The sequence below is a fragment of the Pongo pygmaeus genome, chromosome 13 (genome assembly GCF_028885625.2).
Source record: "Pongo pygmaeus isolate AG05252 chromosome 13, NHGRI_mPonPyg2-v2.0_pri, whole genome shotgun sequence".
NCBI classification, from domain to species: domain Eukaryota; kingdom Metazoa; phylum Chordata; class Mammalia; order Primates; family Hominidae; genus Pongo; species Pongo pygmaeus.
In genome coordinates, this window is record NC_072386.2 from 98,811,111 (window position 1) to 98,832,304 (window position 21,194).

Here is a 21,194-nt window from a genome sequence, read left to right on the forward strand (position 1 = left end):
GAAATATGTGAGCATCTTGGAATCTCAGTGTTAATGTGTCAGTTTATCTTCATGAGATAAACGGCATTTTGTGCCAGGCCAAGGCACAATCTCCCCACTCACTAATCAAAATACAATAAATTTTGCTGGTTTAAAGTTTCAGCTTTTCTTGCAAATTCAGACAAAGCTCTCCAAAGATCTAGGCAACTAAGAGAATTGTTGTTACTATTCTCACTCTTAATAAGGAGATTAATTGCCTTTAAACACAAGTATTTGTGATGGATTCATTAAAAATCATGAATAGTTTAACCCAGAGGACTATTAAAGATCATCTAACTCAATCCCTTACTTTTATAAATGAGGAAACTGAAGCCCAGAAAGATGACTAGCTGGGAATGGCCCAAGGAGTTCACTGCAAGGCTGAGCTCATAACTCAAGCTCCAGGCTGGTGGCACACAGCTCATGCAGGTATTCTGTCTTGGACAGGGAGATTCTTTAGATTACTTTTGTTCCAGAGAATCTGTGATACATACATAACTAAGTCTCACTTAAAAGTCACGCATCTGGTGGTAGGGAATGAATAAACTGAATCTAACTGGGGGAAACATCATGTGTACCCAGAATGAGAACCATTTTAATTTCAAAAGGAGAAATAGATTGTTTCTCCAAAAATATCAATGTCATAAAAGACAAAGAAGGGGTGATAATTATTCCTGACAAAAGGAGACTGCTATCGACTGAATGTTTATGTCCTCACCAAATTCATAGGTTGAAATTCCAACTGCAGTGTGATGTTATCAGAATGTGAGGCCTTTGGAAGGTGATTAGGTCACAAGGGCAGAGCCCTATGAATGAGACTAGCGTCCTTATTAAAAAAGACCTCAGGTGAGAGAGGAGAAACTACCAACACAGTAAAGAGACAACCTACAGAATGGTAGAAAATTTTCACAAACTATGCATCTGACAAAGGTCTAATATCCAGCAACTATAAGGAACTTAAAGAAATTTACAAGAAAAACAAAACATAAAAAAGTGAGTAAAGGACATGAACAGACACCTTTTTGTCTGTTTGTTTGTTTTTGAGACAGAGTCTTGCTCTGTCGCCCAGGCTGGAATACAGTGGTAGGGATCTCTGCTCACTGCAAGCTCCGCCTCCCAGGTTCACATCATTCTCCTGCCTCAGCCTCTCTGAGTAGCTGGGACTACAGGTGCCCGCCACCACGCCCAGCTAATTTTTTGTATTTTTAGTAGAGACAGGGTTTCACCATGGTCTCAATCTCCTGACCTCGTGATCCACCCGCCTCAACCTCCCAAAGTGCTGGGATTATAAGTGTGAGCCACTGCGCCCGGCCAGACACTTTTCAAAATAAGACATACAAGTGGCCAACAATCATATGAAAAACAGGTCAACATCACTGATTATTAGAGAAATGCAAATCAAAACCACGATGAGATACCATTTAAAACCAGTCAGAACGGCTACTATTAAAAAGTCAGAAAAACACGCAGATACTGGTGAGGTTGTGGAGAAAAAGGAATGCTTACACAGTCTTGGTGGGAGTGTAAATTGGTTCAGCCATTGTGGAAGACAGTGTAGTGATTCCTCAAAGACCTAAAGACAATTCAACCTGGTAATTCCCTTACTGAGTATATACCCAAAGGAATATAAATCATTCTATTATAAAGACACATGCACCTCTATGTTCACTGAAGCACTATTCACAATAGCAAAGACATGGAATTAGCCTAAATGCCTATCAATGATAGATTGGATAAAGAAAGTGGGATACATATACACCACGGAATACTATGCAACCACAAAAACAATGAGATCATATCCTTTTGCAGGGACATGGATGGAGCTGGAGGCCATTATCCTTAGCAAACTAACACAGGAACAGAAAACCAAAAACTGCATATTCTCACCTATAAGTGGGAGCTAAATGATGAGAATACATGGACACATAGAGGGGAACAACACACACTGGGACCTATTAGAGGGTGGAGGTTGGGAGGAAAGAGAGGATCAAAAAAAATAACTAATGGGTACTAGGCTTAATACCTGGGTGATTGTATTAGTCTGTCCTCATGCTTCCAATAAAGACATACCCAAGACAGGGTAATTAATAAAGGAAAGAGGTTTAATTGGCTCACAGTTTCACATGACTGGGGAGGCCTCACAATCATGGTGGAAGGCAAAGGAGGAGCAAAGCCATGTCCTACATGGCAGCAGGCAAGACAGCATATGCAGGGGAACTCCCCTTCATAAAACCATCAGATCTCATAAGACTTATTTACTATCACGAAAACAGCACAGGAAAGACCCACCTCCATGATTCAGTTACATCCTGCCATGTCCCTCCCAAGACGTGGGAATTATGGGAGCTAAAATTCAAGATGAGATTTGTGTGCAAATACAGCCAAACTGTATCAGTGATGAGATAATCTGTACAACAAATCCCCATGATGCAAGTTTACCTATGTAACAAACCTGCACTTTTACCCCTAAACTTAGAAGTTAAAAAAAAAAAAAATCCCAGGGAGTTCCCTCGCCCGTTCCAACACGTGAGGACTCAAGAAGGCATCAGCTACAAACCAGGAGACAAACCCTCTCCAAACACCAAATCTGCTGGCACACTGATTATGGACTTCATAGCCTTCAGAACTGTGAAAAACAAGCTTCTGTAATTTATAAGCCTCTCAGGCTATGATATTCTGGTAGAGCAGCCTGAATGAGCTATAAGAAACTTAACCAGCATTACAACTAAATACATAACTAGGTAAGATGGTGCTAGAGGAGGAAGTGTTATAATGACATTATTGGGTCAACCGATAATTGGAATATAGACCATAAATTGGACAAAAGTACTGTTGTCACTATTACATTTATTGAGGTTGATAACTGTACCTAGGAAATTGACACTGAAATATTTAGGGGTAAATAAATATGACATGCAATATACTCTTAATTTTGTCAGAAAAAATAGAAAGAAAACAATCAAATAGAGCAAAATGTTAATACTAGATGAAACTGGATATAGAGTAGAAGGGTGTTCTTTGCTCTATTTTTATAACTTTTCTCTGTAAGTCTGACATTATTCCAAATAAAACGTTTTTTAGAAAAACAAGCCATGCAAATGATTACCAACAGCACCACAAAATTACAACCACCCTCTATTCAAGAGCAAGGAAGGCCATTTAAAGAACATCTCCAAAAATATAGTCTTTTAAAGTCATGGCATCCTTTATGCATATTTACCATAAAACCAAACTTTCAGTAAGTACAAGCAATGAGTAGGGTCATCCCAGAAGGCCTTCCAGCTTGGTGTCTGTGCCTTGATTTTCAGCTGGCTCAATGCCCTATGGGCCTGCTGTCATTCATCAATTTTGTTATGATCTTTCATAATGAAGAAAAGAAATATAATAACCTGCTATTATCTTAAAAGTTGCAATGAGAAAACTGATACCTCTTTAATGGAGCCAAATAATTAACTCACATATTTTCTCTTAAAAAAAAAAACTACAAAAACTGTAGGTTACATTCTTGAATATGAACAGGAACATGGTCACATCAGGCCACTCTGAGGGACTTCATTCTAATGAGGAAAGACAATAACCATTTCCCTGATGGCTTGAACAATGAGGTTCATGACAGTTTTATTTACAGTCTTATTTACTCGGGCCCAGAATAGCAATGCCTGCTCATCCCAGGGAAAGCAAATCCTTTTCTCTGAATTTGCCATTTGATTCTGGGCACTGCCTGTCAGCTATCTGTTTCATGAGTCTATGCCAATACAGATTGTACACAGAGGGCAATTTGCACACAAATCATGTGGCAGTTATGTTCCCCATGGATAAAAACAAATTCTGCTCACCACTTCATATCTGTCAGTGTTTGGAGAACATATTAATTGACATTTACTGCTGATGAAAGGGTAGCTTTACTATTAGAAATCATTCGTAGATAAATTTATACCAGTAGGTATTGCCAGTATGTTTGGAGTTCTTGACACGTGCTCTGTTCTGGAGATGGAACTAAGCCCAAAGTCTGGATCCTGCCCTCAGGGAGTTTGTAATTGAGTTGGAATCACAGGAGCATACAAGCCCACGATAGGAAGCCAAAAGTCATGCACCACAGTGCTCAGGAGGCTCTATGCACAAAGCAAAAGTTGTTTAGTGTAATAGCCCTGACACAGAAGGCACCTGCATAGCAATTTCCAACATATTGATTAGCCAGCTATAAATTGCAACCCAAATGTGCCATGCTCTCTCGACTCCTTTGTACATACTATTCCTTCTGCCTAGAACATTCTCTGCCATCCTACCCTTATCACTCAATATCCCCCTTTTCCACCACCAAAATTCCTCCCTTTCTTTGGCTAACTCACAGTTTCTTGCTTGGATGTTATGACTCCTGAAAAGTTATTCTTGACCCTTTCCTCCTTGGTCTAGGTTAGAGGTCCTTCCTGTCTTCTCCCTCTGGGTCAGGCAATGACCCATTATAACCTTTATCACATTGCATAGCAAGATGGTTATAAGGCAGAGGGGAGGTGGGGAGGGACCTACAGTCAGTCTGCCTAGGATCAAATCCTGTAACTGCCACCTACAGGCTTTGAGGCCTAAGTCAGTTTAGTTGAGTTCCATAACCCCTCTGTATCTCCTGTGGTTTATTATTTCATTTAGTCTCAAGCCAATCCTCCAAGGGATACTGCCCTCACTTCACAGATGAAGAAACTGAGTCTCACAGAGGTTACATAACTGACTCAATGTGACCTACCCAGGGAGCACAGATTCAAAGCCAAGTCTAGAGGATATGAAAGACATCAGTTTTAAGCACCATGCTGAACTTTCTCCATCAAGTGATTCTAAAGGTTCTGCTTATTACCAAGGAGTCTGGGCAGGCATTGGGTCTGCCTTTCTGAAAGAGGCCACGAAGAAGTGTCAAAGGACTGTGCTGTGTCAAAAGTTTGACACAAATTTTCAACTCTGTCAAAACCCCTTCCCTGAATGTGCCTTCCAAGGAGTGAACTTCAAGTTGACAATTCTAAGAAACTCTTTGGGAGCCATTAGTTGAGCTTTGACACCACATTTAGTGACACAATATCCAACTGTTTTTCATTTCTATTTTTACTTTTATTAGGAGTAAGAGAGTGTATTGGTTTATTTTCACACTGCCGATAAAGACATACCTGAGATTGGGTAATTTATAAAGAAAAAGAAGTTTAATGGACTTACAGTTCCACATGGGTGGGGAGGCCTCATAATCATGGTGGAAGGTGAAAGGCACATCCTACACGGCAGCAGGCAAGACAGAAAATGAAAGCCAAGCCAAAGGGGAAATCCCTTATAAAACCATCAGATCTCATGAGACTTATTCAATACCACGAGAACAGTATGGGGGAAACCACCCCTATGATTCAATTATCTCCCACGGGGTCTCTCCCACAACTCATGGGAATTATGGGAACTGCAATTCAAGATGAGATTTGGGTGGGAGACAGCCAAACCATATCACAGAGAGAAAGAAATGAATTATGCTGGCTCAAGTGGGCCCGGACACCCCTTCCAGCAGGAGCTTGGAATATGTTCCCCCTTTCCTAGAGAACAGAAAGGATGACAGCTACACAGAAATCCATGGGGAGGTGGTTTATAGTTGAAATAAGAGGCAGTAAAGCACAGAGCATAAAATTATGGGTTTTGGAGTCAAATCTAGGTTTGTCTTGACCCAGCCACTTTCTAGCTGTGTAAGCTTAAAAAGGTACTCAAATTTTTTCTACCTCTAGATCCAGAATTAAGCTAGGTCTTCCAAGTCAAATGGGTGTGTTAGCCAGGTATCAAGGAAGAGGAGGAGAGAAGGTGGCAAGGATGAAGGAGAAGCATGTGCTAAGATGGGGTGTCCCGTCCGTCTGGTCACACCTCTGAACAGTGCTGGAAGAATGCCATGCCTGTCTATCATGATGACATCTACTTCTATTTCAAAAGTTGACCCCAAATCCTTCTCTGGTAAACATACTGCTGTAACTTCATCTCTACTATTTGTCTTGAGGTTTCGAGTACTAAATTTTGATGCTGAGGTTAAATTATCCTTTAAAAATAGTTTCAAGATGACTTTACTTGTGCAGCAGCTGAAAGGGAATAGTTGTTTTAGTGTTGCAAGCTTTCTAATAAAACATTAAGGTCTTCTTTTAAAAAACTTTCTTCTATCCATAACCTATCTCCAGAGATCTATATCTTAATAATATTGATTTTCTATATTTGTGGAATCATTGTTACTCATCGCTGAGGAAAAGAGAAGCAATGCAAATGCCTTGGTTGGTTTGGTCAAATAATCTCATTTTCTGAAATTTGGTTAGTAGGTCTTATAGGACCAACACATTGCTCAGTACCTAATCGGCAATGGTAATGAGAGATGGACTATAAAGTGAGGCTTCTGGGAATGGAATCAAATAAATGGTGGGCATGGACCAATGGGAGAGCATTTCTGAGGAGGAACTTATTGAGATATACCCAAAGGCCACCGGCAGACAGAATTCAAGCACTGAATCCCTGATCAATTGCTATGGTATTGACCCGGCTCCTGAATGTGACAGGAGCCTTTGGGTAGCTGGCATATTCCCCTAAGCCTGTGTCAGTGCCTTTAGTAAAAGTGTCACTTGATACTCCTGGGAAGGTAGATAAGATGGGGCAATTTGATAAGTACTGACTTGATCTATTCTCCCACAGCATCAATTGAGTAAGTAAAAGTAACAATCTGAGTAGCAAAGCATTTTATTTTTCCTTAATTGCCTATATATTAGCACCAACAAGGTTACAGCATATACAGTGCTAATAAGCATTGATAAGGTTTGGCTCTGTGTCTCCACCCAAATATCATATCAAATTGTAATCTTCAGTGTTGGAGAAAGGGCCTGGTGGAAGGTGATTGGATCAAGAGGGCAGACTTCTCTCTTGCTGTTCCTTATAGTCTCAGGTTCCTTATAGCAATGCAAGTACCAACTAATACAAGCATGGAAACATTTTCCTTCTTTTTAATTGTGATATAGAAACATTTTTTATTGTGTAAGATATTTTAAATTATTAGGTAACTAGCCAAATTCCCAAATATTGCTGAGATAACTCTTTTTCTATTCTTTAATACATAGATCCTTGCACAATTTCCTGTCAGTTTCCTATCTCAAGTTGTCCCTGCAAAAAGTTTCATCAAGATCAATGCACATAGTTTCAAGTATCTGTCAAGTGTCTTTTGACTTGGGCTCACTTTTGAAATGATTTGTCTTTTCTGACCACATCATGTTAATGCATAATTGTCGAAGTGTTTCTCACATAGGCTCAGCTCTGAGCTTAGAAGCTCTGGACTCTGCCTTGTTTATGAGCTTCAGCACTAGGACCTTTCAAAGACAAAGTCAGGGATGTTGCACGGCCCATATTTTGAGTCAAACCCACAGAGACAGAGTTTTGAATTTGACAACAATTATTTTTTTTAGAGACAAACAACTTTATTTCTCGTGGCAAAAGAAGTAGCCACAATTTCATGTTGGTCTGTATCTGTTGGTTCCCCATGCCCACTCCTCCAAGTCTCATAAGAGTGAGAGAGAGAGGCCTTGGGCATGCCTGAGCATGCTATGGGTTGCACTATAGGAAGGCAACACTGAAATTAAAGGATTCACTGCTTTTATAGTCAGTGGAAGCGAGCCTGTGCCTTGTCTGGGGTAAGATGCTGTGCTAGTTCATTTGTGTTGCTATAAAGGAATACCTGAGGCTACGTAATTTTTTTTTAAAGGTTTATCTGGCTCACAGTTCTGCAGGTTGTACAAAAAGCATGGCATTAGTATCTGCTTCTGGTAAGGGCCTCAGGAAGCTTCCATTCACGGTGGAACATGAAGGGGATGTGCAGAGATCACATGGCTAGAAAGGAAGCAAGTTTTGGGGGTGCCACACTCTCTTTAACAACCAGTTCTTGGGGGAAGTTTTATGGGAACTAGAGCAAGAACTCACTCATTGCTATGAGGGTGGCACCAAGCCTTTTAGGAGAGATCTGACCCACAACTCAAATACCTCCTAATAGGCGCCACCTAAAGTATTGGGGATCAAATTTCAACATGAAGTTTGAGGGGACAAACATCCATTCTCAAGGTTTATGACTGCACACACGACCCTAAGAAATGGCCCAAGTAAAGAGTGGCCAGGCCTTTGCATTGTTGACATGCCCAGTAAAAATATGTAGGGAGACTCAGGGACATGGTAGATTCCTTCTGCCAGCACCAGACGTCTTGATGCTTTCTTGTCCTTTCACTCCAGTTTCATTCCTTCACTCTCTATTGAAACCATTCTCACACAGAGGTCTTGATGCCTTCTTGTCCTCTTTAACTCCAATTTCATTCCTTCACTCTCTATTGAAACCATTCTCACACAGATTTCTTCTAGCTGTTTCTCTGTTTTGTTTTTGTTTGTTTGTTTTAATTTCAATAGTTTTTGGGGAACCGGTAGTGTTTACTTACATAGATAAGTTATTTAGTAGTGATTTTTGAGATTTTGCTGCACCCAACACCCAAGCAGTGTATCCTGTACCCAACGTGTAGTCTTTTACCTCTCACCCCCTTCCATCCTTCCTCCTGAGTCCCCAAAGTCCATTGTATCAGTCTTATGCCTTTGCACCCTCATAGCTTAGCTCCCACTTCCAAGCGAGAACATACAATGTTTGGTTTTCCATTCCTGAGTCATTTCACTTAGAATAATTGTCTTCAATTCAGTTCAGGTTGTGGTGAATGCCATTATTTCATTTCTTTTTATGACTGAAGTAGTATTCCATAGTATATATACACCACATTTTCTTTATCCACTCATTGGATGATGGGCAGTTAGCCTGGTTTTATATTTTTTGCAACTGAAAATTGTGCTGCTATAAACAAGTCTGTGCAAGTGTCTTTTTCATATAATGATTTATTTTCCTCTGGGTAGGTATCGAGTAGTGGGATTGCTGGATCAAATGGTAGTTCTACTTTTAGTTCTTTAAGGAATCTCCATACTGTTTTTCATAGTAATTGTACTAGTTTACATTCCCACCAGCAGTGTAAAAGTGTTCCCTTTTCACCACATCCACACCAACATCTTTTTTTTTTTTTTTTTTCGATTTTAAATTATGGCCATTCTTGCAGGAGTAAGGTAGTATTGCACTGTGGGTTTGATTTGCATTTCCCTCATAATTAGTGATGTTTAGTATTTTTTCATATGTTTCTTAGCCATTTGTATATCTTATTTTGAGAATTGTATATTCAAGTCCTTAGCCCACTTTTTGATGGGATTATTTGCTTTTTCCTTGCTGATTCATTTGCATTTCTTGTAGATTCTGGATATTAGTCCTTCGTCAGATGCATAGTTTGCAAAGATTTTCTCCTGCTCTGTGGGTTGTCTGTTTACTCTGCTATTTCTTTTGCTGTGCAAAAGCATTTTAGTTTAATCAAGCCCCATCTATTTTCATTGTTTTTGTTGCATTTGCTTTTGGATTCTTGGTCCTGAAGTCTTTGCCTAAGTCAATGTCTAGAAGTTTTTTTCCAATGTTATCTTGTAAAATTTTTATGGTGCTAGGTCTTAGATTTAAGTCTTTGATCCGTCATAAGTTGATTTTTGTATAAGGTGAGGGATGAGGATCCAGTTTCATCTTTCTACATGTGGCTTGCAAATTATCCCAGTACCATTTGTTAAATAGGGCGTTGTTTCCCCACTTTATGTTTTTGTTTGCTTTGCTGATGATGAGTTGGCCCTAAGTATTTGGCTTTACTTCTGGGTTCTCTGTTCTGTTCCATTGGTCCACATGCCTGTTTATATGCCAGTACCATGCTGCTTGGGTGACTATAGTGTTATAGTATAGTTTGAAGTCAAGTACTGTGATGCCTCCAGATTTGTTCTTTTTGCTTAGTCTGGCTATGACTATGTGGCTTTTTGGTTCCATATGAATTTTAGCAGTTTTTTTCTAGTTCTCTGAAGAATGATAACAGTATTTTGATAAGAGTTGCATTGAATTTTATAGATTGCTTTTGGCAGCATAGTCATTTTTTACAATATTGATTCTACCCATCCATGAGCATAGGATGTGTTTCCATTTGTTTGTGTTGTCTATGATTTTTTTTCAGCAATGTTTTGCAGTCTTTTTTGTAGAGATCTTTCACTTCCTTGGTTAGGTATATTTCTAAGTATTGTGTTGTATTGTGTTGTGTTGTGTTTATTTCCTTATCTGCTGTAGAAGGGGTTGAGTTCTTGATTTGATTCTCAACTTGGTCACTGTTGGTGTACATCAGTGCTACTGATTTGTGTACGTTGATTTTGCGTCCTGAAACTTTACTGAATTCATTTATCAGATCTGAGAGCTTTTTAGATGAGTCTTTTAGGTTTTTCTAGGTATACAATCATATCATCAGTGAACAGTGACAGTTTTACTTCCTCTTTACTGATTTGGATGCCCTTTATTTTTTTCTCTTGTCTGATTGTTTTGGCTAGGACTTCCATTACTATGCTGAATAGAAGTGGTAAAAGTGGGAATCTTTGTCTTGTTCCAGTTCTCAGGAGGAATGCTTTCAACTTTCCCCCATTCAGTATAATGTTGGCTGTGGGTTTGTCATAGATGGCTTTTATTACCTTAAGGTATGTCCCTTCTATGCCAATTTTTTAATCATAAAGGGATGCTGGATTTTGTCAAATGCTTTTCCTGTATCTATTGAGATCATGTGATTTTTGTTTTTAATTATGTTTATGTGGTGTATCACATTTTTTGACCTGCATATGTTAAACCATCCCTGTATCCCTGATATGAAACCCACTTGGTCATGGTGGATTATCTTTTCGATATGCTGTTGGATTCAGTAAGCTAGTATTTTGTTGAGAATTTTTGCATCTATGTTCATCAGGGATACTGGTTTGCAGTTTTCTTTTTTTATTATGTCCTTTCATGGTTTTGGTATTAGGATGATACTGGCTTCATAGAATGATTTAGGGAGGATCCCCTCTTTATCTTTTGGAATAGTTTCAGTAGGATACCAATTCTTCCTTGAATATCTGATAGAATTCAGCTGTGAATCCATCTGGTCCTAAACTTAGTTTTGTTGGCATTTTTTTTATTAGTGTTTCAATCTTGCTGCTTGTTATTAGTCTGCTCAGAGTTTCTATTTCCTTCTGATTTAATCTAGGAGTGTTGTATATTTCCAGGAATTTATCCATCTCCTTTAGGTTTCTAGTTTGTGCCCATAAAGGTGTTCATAGTAGCCTTGAATGATCTTTTGTGTTTCTGTACTGTCAGTTGTAGTATCTCTCATTTCATTTCTAATTGAGCTTATTCAGATCTTCTCTCTTCTTGGTTAATCTCACTAATGATCTATCGATTTTGTTTATCTTTTCAAAGAATCGGCTTTTTGTTTTATTTGTCTTTTGTATTTTTTGTTTGTTTCAATTTCCTTTAGTTCTGCTTTGGTCTTTGTTATTTCTTTTCTTCTGCTGTGTTTGGGTTTGGTTTGTTCTTGTTTCTCTACTTCCTTGAGGTGTGAGCTTAGATTGTCTATAGGTGCTCTTTCAGGCTTTTTGATGTAGGCATTTCATGCTATGAACTGTCCTCTTAGTGCCACTTTTGCTGTATCCCAGAGGTTTTGATGCATTGTGTCACTATAATCATTCAGTTCAAAAAATGTTTTAATATTCATCTTGATTTTATTGTTGACCTAAAGATCATTCAGAAGTAGATTATTCAATTTCCACATATTTGTGTAGTTTTGAGAGTTCCTTTTGCAGTTAATTTTCAATTTTATTCCACTGTGGCCTGAGAGAGTACTTGATACGATTTTGATTTTAAAAATTTATTGAGGCTTCTTTTGTGGCCTGTCGTATGGTCTATCTTGAAGAATGTGCCGTATGGTCTATCTTGAAGAATGTGCCATATGCTCATGAAAAGAATGTATATTCTGTAGTTGTTGTGTAGAATGTTCTGTAAATATCTGTTAAGTCCATTTGTTCTAGGGTATAGTTTAAGTCCATTGTTTCTTTGTTGACTTTCTGTCTGGATGACCTGTCTAGTACTATCAGTGGAATATTGAAGTTCTCTACTATTACTGTGTTGTCTCCTGTCTCATTTCTTAGGTCTAGTAGTAATTGTTTTAAAAATTTGGGAGGTCCAATGTTAGGTGCATATATATTTAGGATTGTGCTATTTTGCTGTTGGACTAATTCTTTTATCATTATATAATGTCCCTCTTTGTCTTTTTTAACTGTTGTTGCTTTAAAGTCTGTTCTGTCTGATATAAAAATAGCTATTTTTTTGCTTGCTTTTGGTTTCCATTTGCATGGAATATCTTTTTCCATCCCTTTACCTTAAGTTTATGTCAGTACTTATGTGTTAGGTGAGTCTCCTGAAGAAAGTAGATACTTGGTTGGTGGATTTTTATCCATTCTGCCATTCAGTATATTCTAAGTGGAGCATTTAGGCTATTTACATGATACATTAGTATTGAGATATGAGGTACTGTTCTATTCTTTTAGTTGTTGCCTGAAGACCTTGTGGGTTTTGCTTTTTTTTTTTTTTTCATTATGTTATTGTTTATAGGCCCTGTGAGATTTATGCTTTAAGGAGATTCTATTTTGGTGTATATTTTGAGGAAACATTTCAAGATTTAGAGCTTTTTTCAGCAGTTCTTGTAGTGCTGGCTTGGTAGTGGTGAGTTCTCTCAGCATTTGTTTGTCTGAAAAAGACTTTATCTCTCCTTTACTTATGAAGCTTAGTTTCACTGGATACAAAATTCTTAGCTAACAATTATTTTGTTTAAGGATGTTAAAGATAGGACCCCGATCCCTTGTGGCTTGTAGGGTTTCTGCTGAGAAATCTGCTGTTAATCTGATAGGTTTTCCTTTATAGGTTACTTGATGTTTTTCTTCATAGCTCTTAAGATTCTTTACTTTGTCTTGATTTAGATAACCTAATTACTATATGCCTAGGTGATTATCTTTTTGTGATGAATTTCCCAGGTGTTCTTTGAGCTTCTTGTATTTGGATGTCTAGATCTCTAGCAAAGCCAGGGAAGCTTTTCTCGATTATTCCCTCAAAGAATTTTTCCAAACTTTTAGATTTCCCTTCTTCCTCAGGAACACCAATTATTCTTATGTTTGGTGGTTTAGCATAATCCCAAACTTCTTGGAGGCTTTGTTTATTTTTTTAATTCTTTTTTCTTTTTCTTTGTTGGATTGGGTTAATTTGAAAGCCTTGTCTTTAAGCTCTGAAGTTCTTTCTTCTCCTTCAGTCTATTGTTGAAATTTTCTTGCATATTTTGCATTTCTTTAAGTGTGTTTTTCATTTCCAGAAGTTGTAATTGTCTTTTCATTATAATATCTCTTTCTCTGGAGACTTTTCAATGCATATCCTGTATTTTTTAAAATTTCTTTAAGTTGTTTTTCATCTTTCTCTGGTACCTCCCTAAGTAGCTTAATAATCAACCTTCTGAATTCTTTATCTGGCAATTCAGAGATTTCTTTTTGGTTTGGATCCATTCCTGAGAGCTAGTGTTATCTTTTAGGGGTGTTATAGAAACTTGTTTAGTCATATTGCCAGAATTACTTTTCTGGTCCCTCCTTATTGGGGTAGACTGTTTCAGTAGAAAGATCTAGGACTCAAGGGCTGCTGTTCAGATTCTTTTGTCCCAGGGGGTGATCCCTTGATGTGGTACTCTTCTGCTTCCCGTAGGGATGGGTCTTCCTGAGAGCCAGACTGCAGTGACTGTTATTGCTCTTCTGGGTCTAGCCACTCAATAAGGCTAGCAGGCTCTGGGCTGGTACTGGGGAATGTCTGCAAAGAGTCCTGTGATGTGGTTTGTCTTCAGGTCTTCCAGCCATGGATACCAGCACCTGCTCCAGTGGAGGTGGCAGGGGCATAAAGTGGACTCTGTGGGAGTCCTTGGTTGTAGTTTTGTTTAGCGTGCTGTTTTTCTCGAGTGCTGCTTATGCTAGCAGTGACGCTGTCACAAGGACAGACTCAGGACCTCTGGTTAGCCAGAGTGGTGCAGGTGGTGGAATTAGCTGTGGTTTTCTCTTCTTTAGAGCAGGGTTGGTCTGGTATGAGTTGTTGTAATGGCTTAAGTTGGTTGGCCTCCAGCCAGGAGGTGGCACTTTCAAGAGAGCACCAGCTGCAATAGTAGAAGAGGCATACACACTTGCCCTACATTGGCCAGGATAAGTACTCGGGTTTCTCAGGTGATGGGTGGGGCCATAGAGCTCTCAAGAGCTTATATCTTTTGTCTTTGGCTACCAGGGCAGACAGAGAAAAACCATCAGGTGGGGGCAGAATTAGGTGGGTCTGAGCTCACACTATCCTTGGGCAAGGCTTGCTGTGGCTACTGTGGGGAATAGGGGTGGTTCTCAGGACAAGGCAGTTATGTTCTCAGGGTGATTTTGGCTGCCTCTGCTGCATCATACAGGTTACCAGGGAACTAGAGGAAAGCTTGCAGTGATAGGCCTCACCCAGCTCTCATGCAGCAAAGCCAGTCTCACTCCCTCCATGCCTCACTAACAGCACCAAGTTTACAACCAGGCAGCTGGGGAGCAGGGCTGAGATCTTGCCCCAGGCTACAAGTCTTCCTGTTGAGAAAGCAAGCATGGCTCTAAGGCTTCACCCCTCACCCCCACCCCTCCACCCACAACCTTGGCTGCAGCTTCTGCACTCATATCTGCACTTCCTATTTGTGCCTCCATTTCCCCTCTCCCCACTGCTGGATTCTGCTCAGAAAAATTTGTGCTCAGTCAAAATTATTACAAAATTCCACTGGAAGCGTTCTTCACCCCATGTCTCCTCCTGAATTCCACTAGCTGCCTTTCCCCAAGGACCCCTGGTGAGATAAAGCCAGGAATGGCTTTTCTGGGCTCAAGCTGGAGACTGGGAGTGCCTATAGGGCTCTTTCCACTGCTTCTTCTACGTTTATATTTCACCCAGCTCCTTAAATCCTTTTCAACTCTAGGTATGGTTAAATCCTTCTCTCATGACCTGGATTTGCAGGTTCCCCAGTGGTAATGTGTGTTCAGAGGCAGACCTTTCCCCCGTCTCACACTTTGGGAACTCACAGTTTTTCAGCTGTCTCATGGAGTTTGCACGGGTAAGCCACTTTTTTTCAAAGGGTCTGTGAATTCTTTTGGTTTTCCTGGTATGTTCCTGAGGTAGTTCTTGGAGCAAAAATTCATAATGTGAGTCTCCACATGCTGTTCAGTTCATCCAAGTGGGAGCTGCACTTTAGTCCTGTCTCCTATCTGCCAATTTTTCCTAAATATTCCAAAGTACTCCAATTTGACAAGAAGTTTTATAGACATTTTCATGAGACACCTGTAAAGGAAAAAGAGGCAGAAAATTAATTTTATTCATAGATATATTTTTAGGTTAATAAAATTTGTTTATACCTTTTATTCTCCTCATCATGAAATGTTAGGACACAGAAATTGTGCTCAGAGATACACAGAACTTGTATTCATAACACTATTTACATTTTTATTGTAAAAGCAGTAACAATAAGGAAATTTTAAAGGAGAAAAAGTATCTCTAATCCCAACATGACATCAAAACAATTTATTTTTACTATATCCCTCATCCTATCTTAGTTTATATAATTGCAATGATAGAACACATAAATTTTTATAATCTGCTATTTCACTTAATTCTCAGTTGTAAACATTTTCCAAGTTGATATATAATTTTTATTTTTATTGCATTTTTGGTACAAATCGACATTTTTTCTGGCTGCAGAGTTCATCAAATACTGCAACATAGTCAGTCCTCTAGTAATTTAAATACTTGTTTTCAATTCTGTGATATTTCAAAAAAGCTGCTGTAGATATCATGTAAACATATTTTTTTCTTAAAATAAATGCCCAGAACCAAGATTTGTTACATAAAGGTAAGAACATTTTGTGGCCTTTGACCCAAACCATTTATCGGCAGCTCTGGATGAGCCCTTACTGTAAGCTTTGCCAATTCTCCTCTCCTCAATCTGAGGCATGACTTCTTTGGGCTCCTAAAGTCCTCCTGGCTCTCCTGCTCCCTATCCACTCCCAGGCCCAGCCCAGGCAAACGAAGAATGCTGACCAGCAAATCCCAGTCAACTTCACACTTCATTACTTTATCTGTGCCCTTCTTCCTTTCAAAAGAAATGCCATTTCTTGTTATGAATGGGGTGTGTATGAGCCTCAGTTGTTTGGGGTACACTTTTAAAAATTCATAACCATGGCTACCTAACAAGTTATCTAAACTATGGGTATGACTAATGTACCCACTGGGCTAATGCTACTCCACCCATATTGAATAGCGCTTGGTGGGGAGCAAAAAAGAGAAATATGGGAAAGTTCTTTCTAAATAGCAATGGTACATGCAGAAAATGGAATTACTATCATGTGCCTTTGAATTTGCCTTTATGTATGTGGTATCGTGAAAAATATATATTTAGCCTTTGTCCCAGGTTCATAACACAGAGCTCCTAAAACCCTAGAAATTTCCTGAGTTATAAGATTAATAGGCATTTCTTTTTTTTTTTATTCATAAAAAAGCCCTTTAGACCATACTGAAGTTTATGCTAATGAGGTGACTCTTGGTGGGCCCCTAGATAGCATCAGGATGGGGACTGGGCACTGGGAAGACCATGCCATGACTAGGGGGCTGGAACTGCAGCCCCACTCACTGGCCTCTTGGAAGGGGAGAGAGGACTGGAGAATGAGTGCAATCACCAGCTGCCAATGATTTAATCAATCATGCCTACATTAAAAAAACTCTAAGTAACAGGGTTGAGGGAGATTCCAGTGCTGGGAGGGTAGAACACCCAGAGAGGTCATGGAGGCTCCGACTTCCTGAGTTGTGTTGATGGAAAGAGTCAAACTCTATAAAACATTTCAAGAGATTCATTCTGAGCCAAATATGAGTGACCAATGGCCTGTGACACAGCTCTCAGGAGATTCTGAGAACATATGCCCAAAGCAGTCAGGGCATAGTCATAGCTTTATACATTTTAGGGAGATATGAGACATCAAGACATCAATCAATACATGTAAGACACATTGGTTCAGTCCAGAAAGGTGGGACAACTCAAAGGCAGGGGGCCTTCCAGCTTATAAGTAGATCGAAAATTTTTCTGCTTGGCAATTGGTTAAAACAGTTATTTTCAACAGAAAGGAATGTCTGAGTTACTGTAAGTGGTTGTGGAGACCAAAGTCTTATCATGCAGATGAAGCCTCCAGGTAGCAGGCTTTAGAGAGAATAGGTTGTAAATGTTTCTTATCAGACTTAAGGTCTGTGTTGATGTCAAATGCTGGTTGACTTTTCCTGAGCTCCAAAAAGGAGGATGGGATAATGAAACATGCCTGACCGCCTCTTCCCATCATGGCCTGAACCAGTTTTTCAGGTTAACTTTGGAGTGCCCTGGCCGATAGGAAGGGTTCATTTAGATGGTTGGGGAGCCTTAGAATTTTATGTTTGTTTTACAGTTGTTTGGCTGTTCCTAAGTTTTATCCTTTATAATAAACACTAACAGCAAATAAAGTGCTTTCCTGTGTTCTATTACTTGTAAAAGTGAATTATTGAACCTGAGGGGGAACTTAAAAACACCAAAATACGCAGTCCACTAGGCAGAAGTGGGAGTGTCCTGGAAACCCCATTTCCTTCTGGCATCTGAAAGGAGAGCAGTCTTGTGGGACCAAGCCCTTTGATTTGTGGGATCTGCCACTAACTTCAGGTAGAGCAGTGTTGAAAAAGATGCCACATATTTGGTCCTAAGGGAAAGAATCTCTCAACATGTTATTCCATTTTCTAAATTCCTTGCAATCCTAGGCAATTTTCCCCAGGCTGGTATTTGTTGAAGGTAGTATTTCCATTACAAGTTTGATAAAAAACAAATTCCATAATCATTCCAAAAAAATTGGCTTGGTAATGTAGAGCAGTTCTTCTCAAACTTGCATGTGCATATGACTTATTTGGAGAATCTTGTTACAATGCAGATTCTGCAAAGCCCTTACTACTCAAAGCGTGACCCATGGATCAGCAGCATCAGCATCATGTGGGAGAATCTCAGACTCTATCCTAGACCTACTCAACCAGAGTCTTCCTCTTAACAAGATCCCAAGGTGATTCATATGCATAGCAAAGTTTGGGAAAACCCTGTCTGAGCCTCAGTTTTCTTGTCCCTAAATGCTTTCCATCTGGAACACAGTACATATGCAATGAGTAGAAGCTACTATACAAATTGCTCCGGGTTCAGTGCTCAGATTAAGGTGAGCATTACTTACAAGTGAACAAAAAGTAACTGTTTGTGGGTTTGAGGTTTATGATCAGGTACAGGGATGGACTGTAAACTTGGTGCTCTGTGTAGGCTCTGCAGATTCAGCATAGGAGGACTCAAACTGCAAAGGTAGCTGCTTGGCTCTGGGGAAGAAGGGATATCCAGGAAGTTCTATTAAGCCGAACATAAAGAATATCCTTCTTAGGAGCGCCCTCAGAACCCTATTAGGTGAAATGAGGCTGCAGACGTAATGCCTGAGACATCAGCTTATAATCTCGGTCTCCAGGAAGGTAGAGCTGGGCAGAGGCTGGCTTGAGCCTCATGTTTGTCCCTCCAGACCAGGCCCTACACCCAGGAGCTGGCCAGTGTCAAGCATATGCTTGCCACTCAACCTCTCTCAACCACAGCTCAGGACTTCCAGAAGCAACTGTCTCATCATGACCCCCTCTTTATTTTCATTACAATAATCTTTTCAGCAAAATACTTCTTCAGAGTTAAATCTAAAAAGCAAATGGCACAGTTAACTGTAATCTAAGGCTTTAGGACTCTAGCTTTAGTCTAACCACTTATGCACACAACTGGGCCATGCAACCATAGGCTTAGCTTCACAAAATAATTGGAGACCCATCCAGATTTGAGGCAAGGGGGATTTAAGCAGGTCCTGCTCAAAAACAGGAAACATCAAATATCCTTTGTCCTTTCCAAGCTCTGATTTTGCTATGATCTGAATGTTTGTGTCTGTACAAAATTCATATGTTGAAATCCTAACATCCAAGGGTATGGTATTAAGAGGTGGAGCCTTTTGGGAGGCAACTAATACCTTCTGAATGGGATTAGTGCCCTTATAAAATAGGTCCAAGGGAGCTCATTAGCCCCTTCCACCATGTGATGCCACAGTGAGAAAACACCATCTATGAACCCAAAAGTGGGCCCTCACGAGACATAGAACTGCCAGTGCCCTGATCTCAGACTTCCCAGGCTCCAGAACCGTGAGATATAAATTACTGTTGTTTACAAGCCACCCAGTCTACTCTGTTATCCCTGCCTGAACAGACTAAGAGACTTTTGAATCTGTTGTGATGTTGGAGTTAAGGAAACATGGTTGCAAATGCTTGCTCTGCCTATATCTAACTGTTTATCCTGTGGAAAGTTCCTTCACCGTTTTATAACTTGTTCGTCTCACCTAATAAAACAAGGACAACAATAGTTATTCCAAAAGATTATTGGCAGCGTTAAAGAGAAAGCATAATTAGAGTAGTAGCTAACACTTATTCAGGGTATAAAATGAGCCAAGTTCTGTACACAGCTCTTTACACTGATTCATTCATTCACTTGGTGCATATTCTTTCAATGCCTACCAGGTACTGGGCCTGGTTTTCTGGGGTCTAGAATAATAATAACAATAGTTAGCATTATTGAGTGTTTACTTTGTGACAGGCACATTCTAAACAAGTTGTTTCTAAACAGTTCACATTTCTAACAGGTTAAATTTTCACAATTGCTCATGTGAATTATTTTGTTTAATCGTCACAATTATCTAATGAAGTAATATTTTCCCCATTTTTCCAAATGAGGAAACTGAGGTATAAATGTAAGTAATTTGTGCAAAGTCACCCTGCTAGTCAATGGGGTCCCCAAAGATCAGACTCTAAAATATTGGGCTATACTGTGTGATACTTGAGGTTAAACTCTAAGAAACTGCCAATATCCCACCACTTTTGACCTATACAATTTTATGTTTTTCCTAATATTTTCATAAGGAGAATTTGTAGAGCCTGAGACACAAGCAGCCTGCAGTGAAACATCTTTTGCCTTCTGTTTTTTTTGTTTTGTTTTGCTTTGCTTTTTTCTTTGGACTGCCTTTCTGTCATATTCCCCAGACCCAATCTTGACTTCATGCTCTAAATCCTGTATCAGGCCTCTGTCTTGCTTTATGTCCTAGAGTTTTGTCCTGAGATAGGCTTCTACCTTCCTCCAGCCCATCAGACCTCTTGACTCAGCCCCCCAGGGTTTAGAGTCCCTGCACCTTGCATTAACACTAAAACCATGCTAATACTAACATGAAAAACTAAAAAAACACTGAGGGCTTACTCTGTAGTGGGCCCTGTTCCAAGAATTTCACATGCATCTATACATTTAATCCTCTCAACAATTACGTCAGGTAACTACTATTGCTTTCCTCTCTTTACAGATAGAGAAAATGAAGTATTCAGAAGTTAGATGATTTGGCCAAATTTACTGCCTTCAGAGAGATCTCCTTGTCCAGCTCTATTTCCAGACATCACCTGCTTCCGGATTCCCACCCACCAATGTGGACTTCCGTGTCTCTAAGCACTAGCTGTTCCCATGCCCTCTTCCCATTGTTGCCTTATCCCTTCCATATATCACTCTGCTGGCCAGCATGAGCATGCTTGAGAACCATCCCCAGCTCCCGCCTCACCCACTTGGCCAGTCTAGGGCACAGTCCAGACCCATCACCATCAAACTGGGCCTCAAGCCGTTACCCACACCTGCCCAGCCTTGTCCTAAGCAACTCCTCACGACTTGGAGTTTTTATAGCTTTCACAGATGAAAGCTAACATGCAAAATGTTCAAAAGGCTTCAGGAAATAAAAGAGGTAAACAAACTATTAAAAAGACCACTCAACTGTGCACGTGCACCCTAAATAATTTAGAGTACAACTGCTTCCTAGGGAAAATGAAAGCATTTTTAATCTTCTCATTCATCCTTCCATTCCAAAGAAATGTACGGAGGATCTACTCCATACCGGGCCCCAAACTAAGTAATGGCTGTCCTTTAGGAATTCCCAGCCTGGAGTAAGGAGGCAGAATAGCGAATAAAGCATTCTAACCTAGTGTGTTAGGTGCTTTAACAGGAAGGGACATGAACTATCCGGAGGCCCAAGAGAAGAAGTAAATGACTTCACGGGGTGCCAAAGGG

The 21,194-nt window shown here is 39.8% G+C and overlaps 2 long non-coding RNA genes across 2 annotated transcripts in view; one reads left to right on the top strand and one right to left on the bottom strand.

Annotated features, from left to right (window-relative positions):
* Window positions 1-21,194, bottom strand: part of LOC134737923 (uncharacterized) — a 130,125-nt gene that overhangs the window by 46,348 nt on the left and 62,583 nt on the right. The window contains exon 2 of the long non-coding RNA XR_010123358.1: window positions 15,064-15,319. This is a non-coding gene — a long non-coding RNA (uncharacterized LOC134737923). The remainder of the gene's footprint in view (window positions 1-15,063; window positions 15,320-21,194) is intronic.
* Window positions 789-20,890, top strand: LOC129044332 (uncharacterized). Its single transcript, XR_008504656.2, has 2 exons — window positions 789-1,011; window positions 20,446-20,890. It is a non-coding gene; the product is annotated as an uncharacterized LOC129044332 (long non-coding RNA).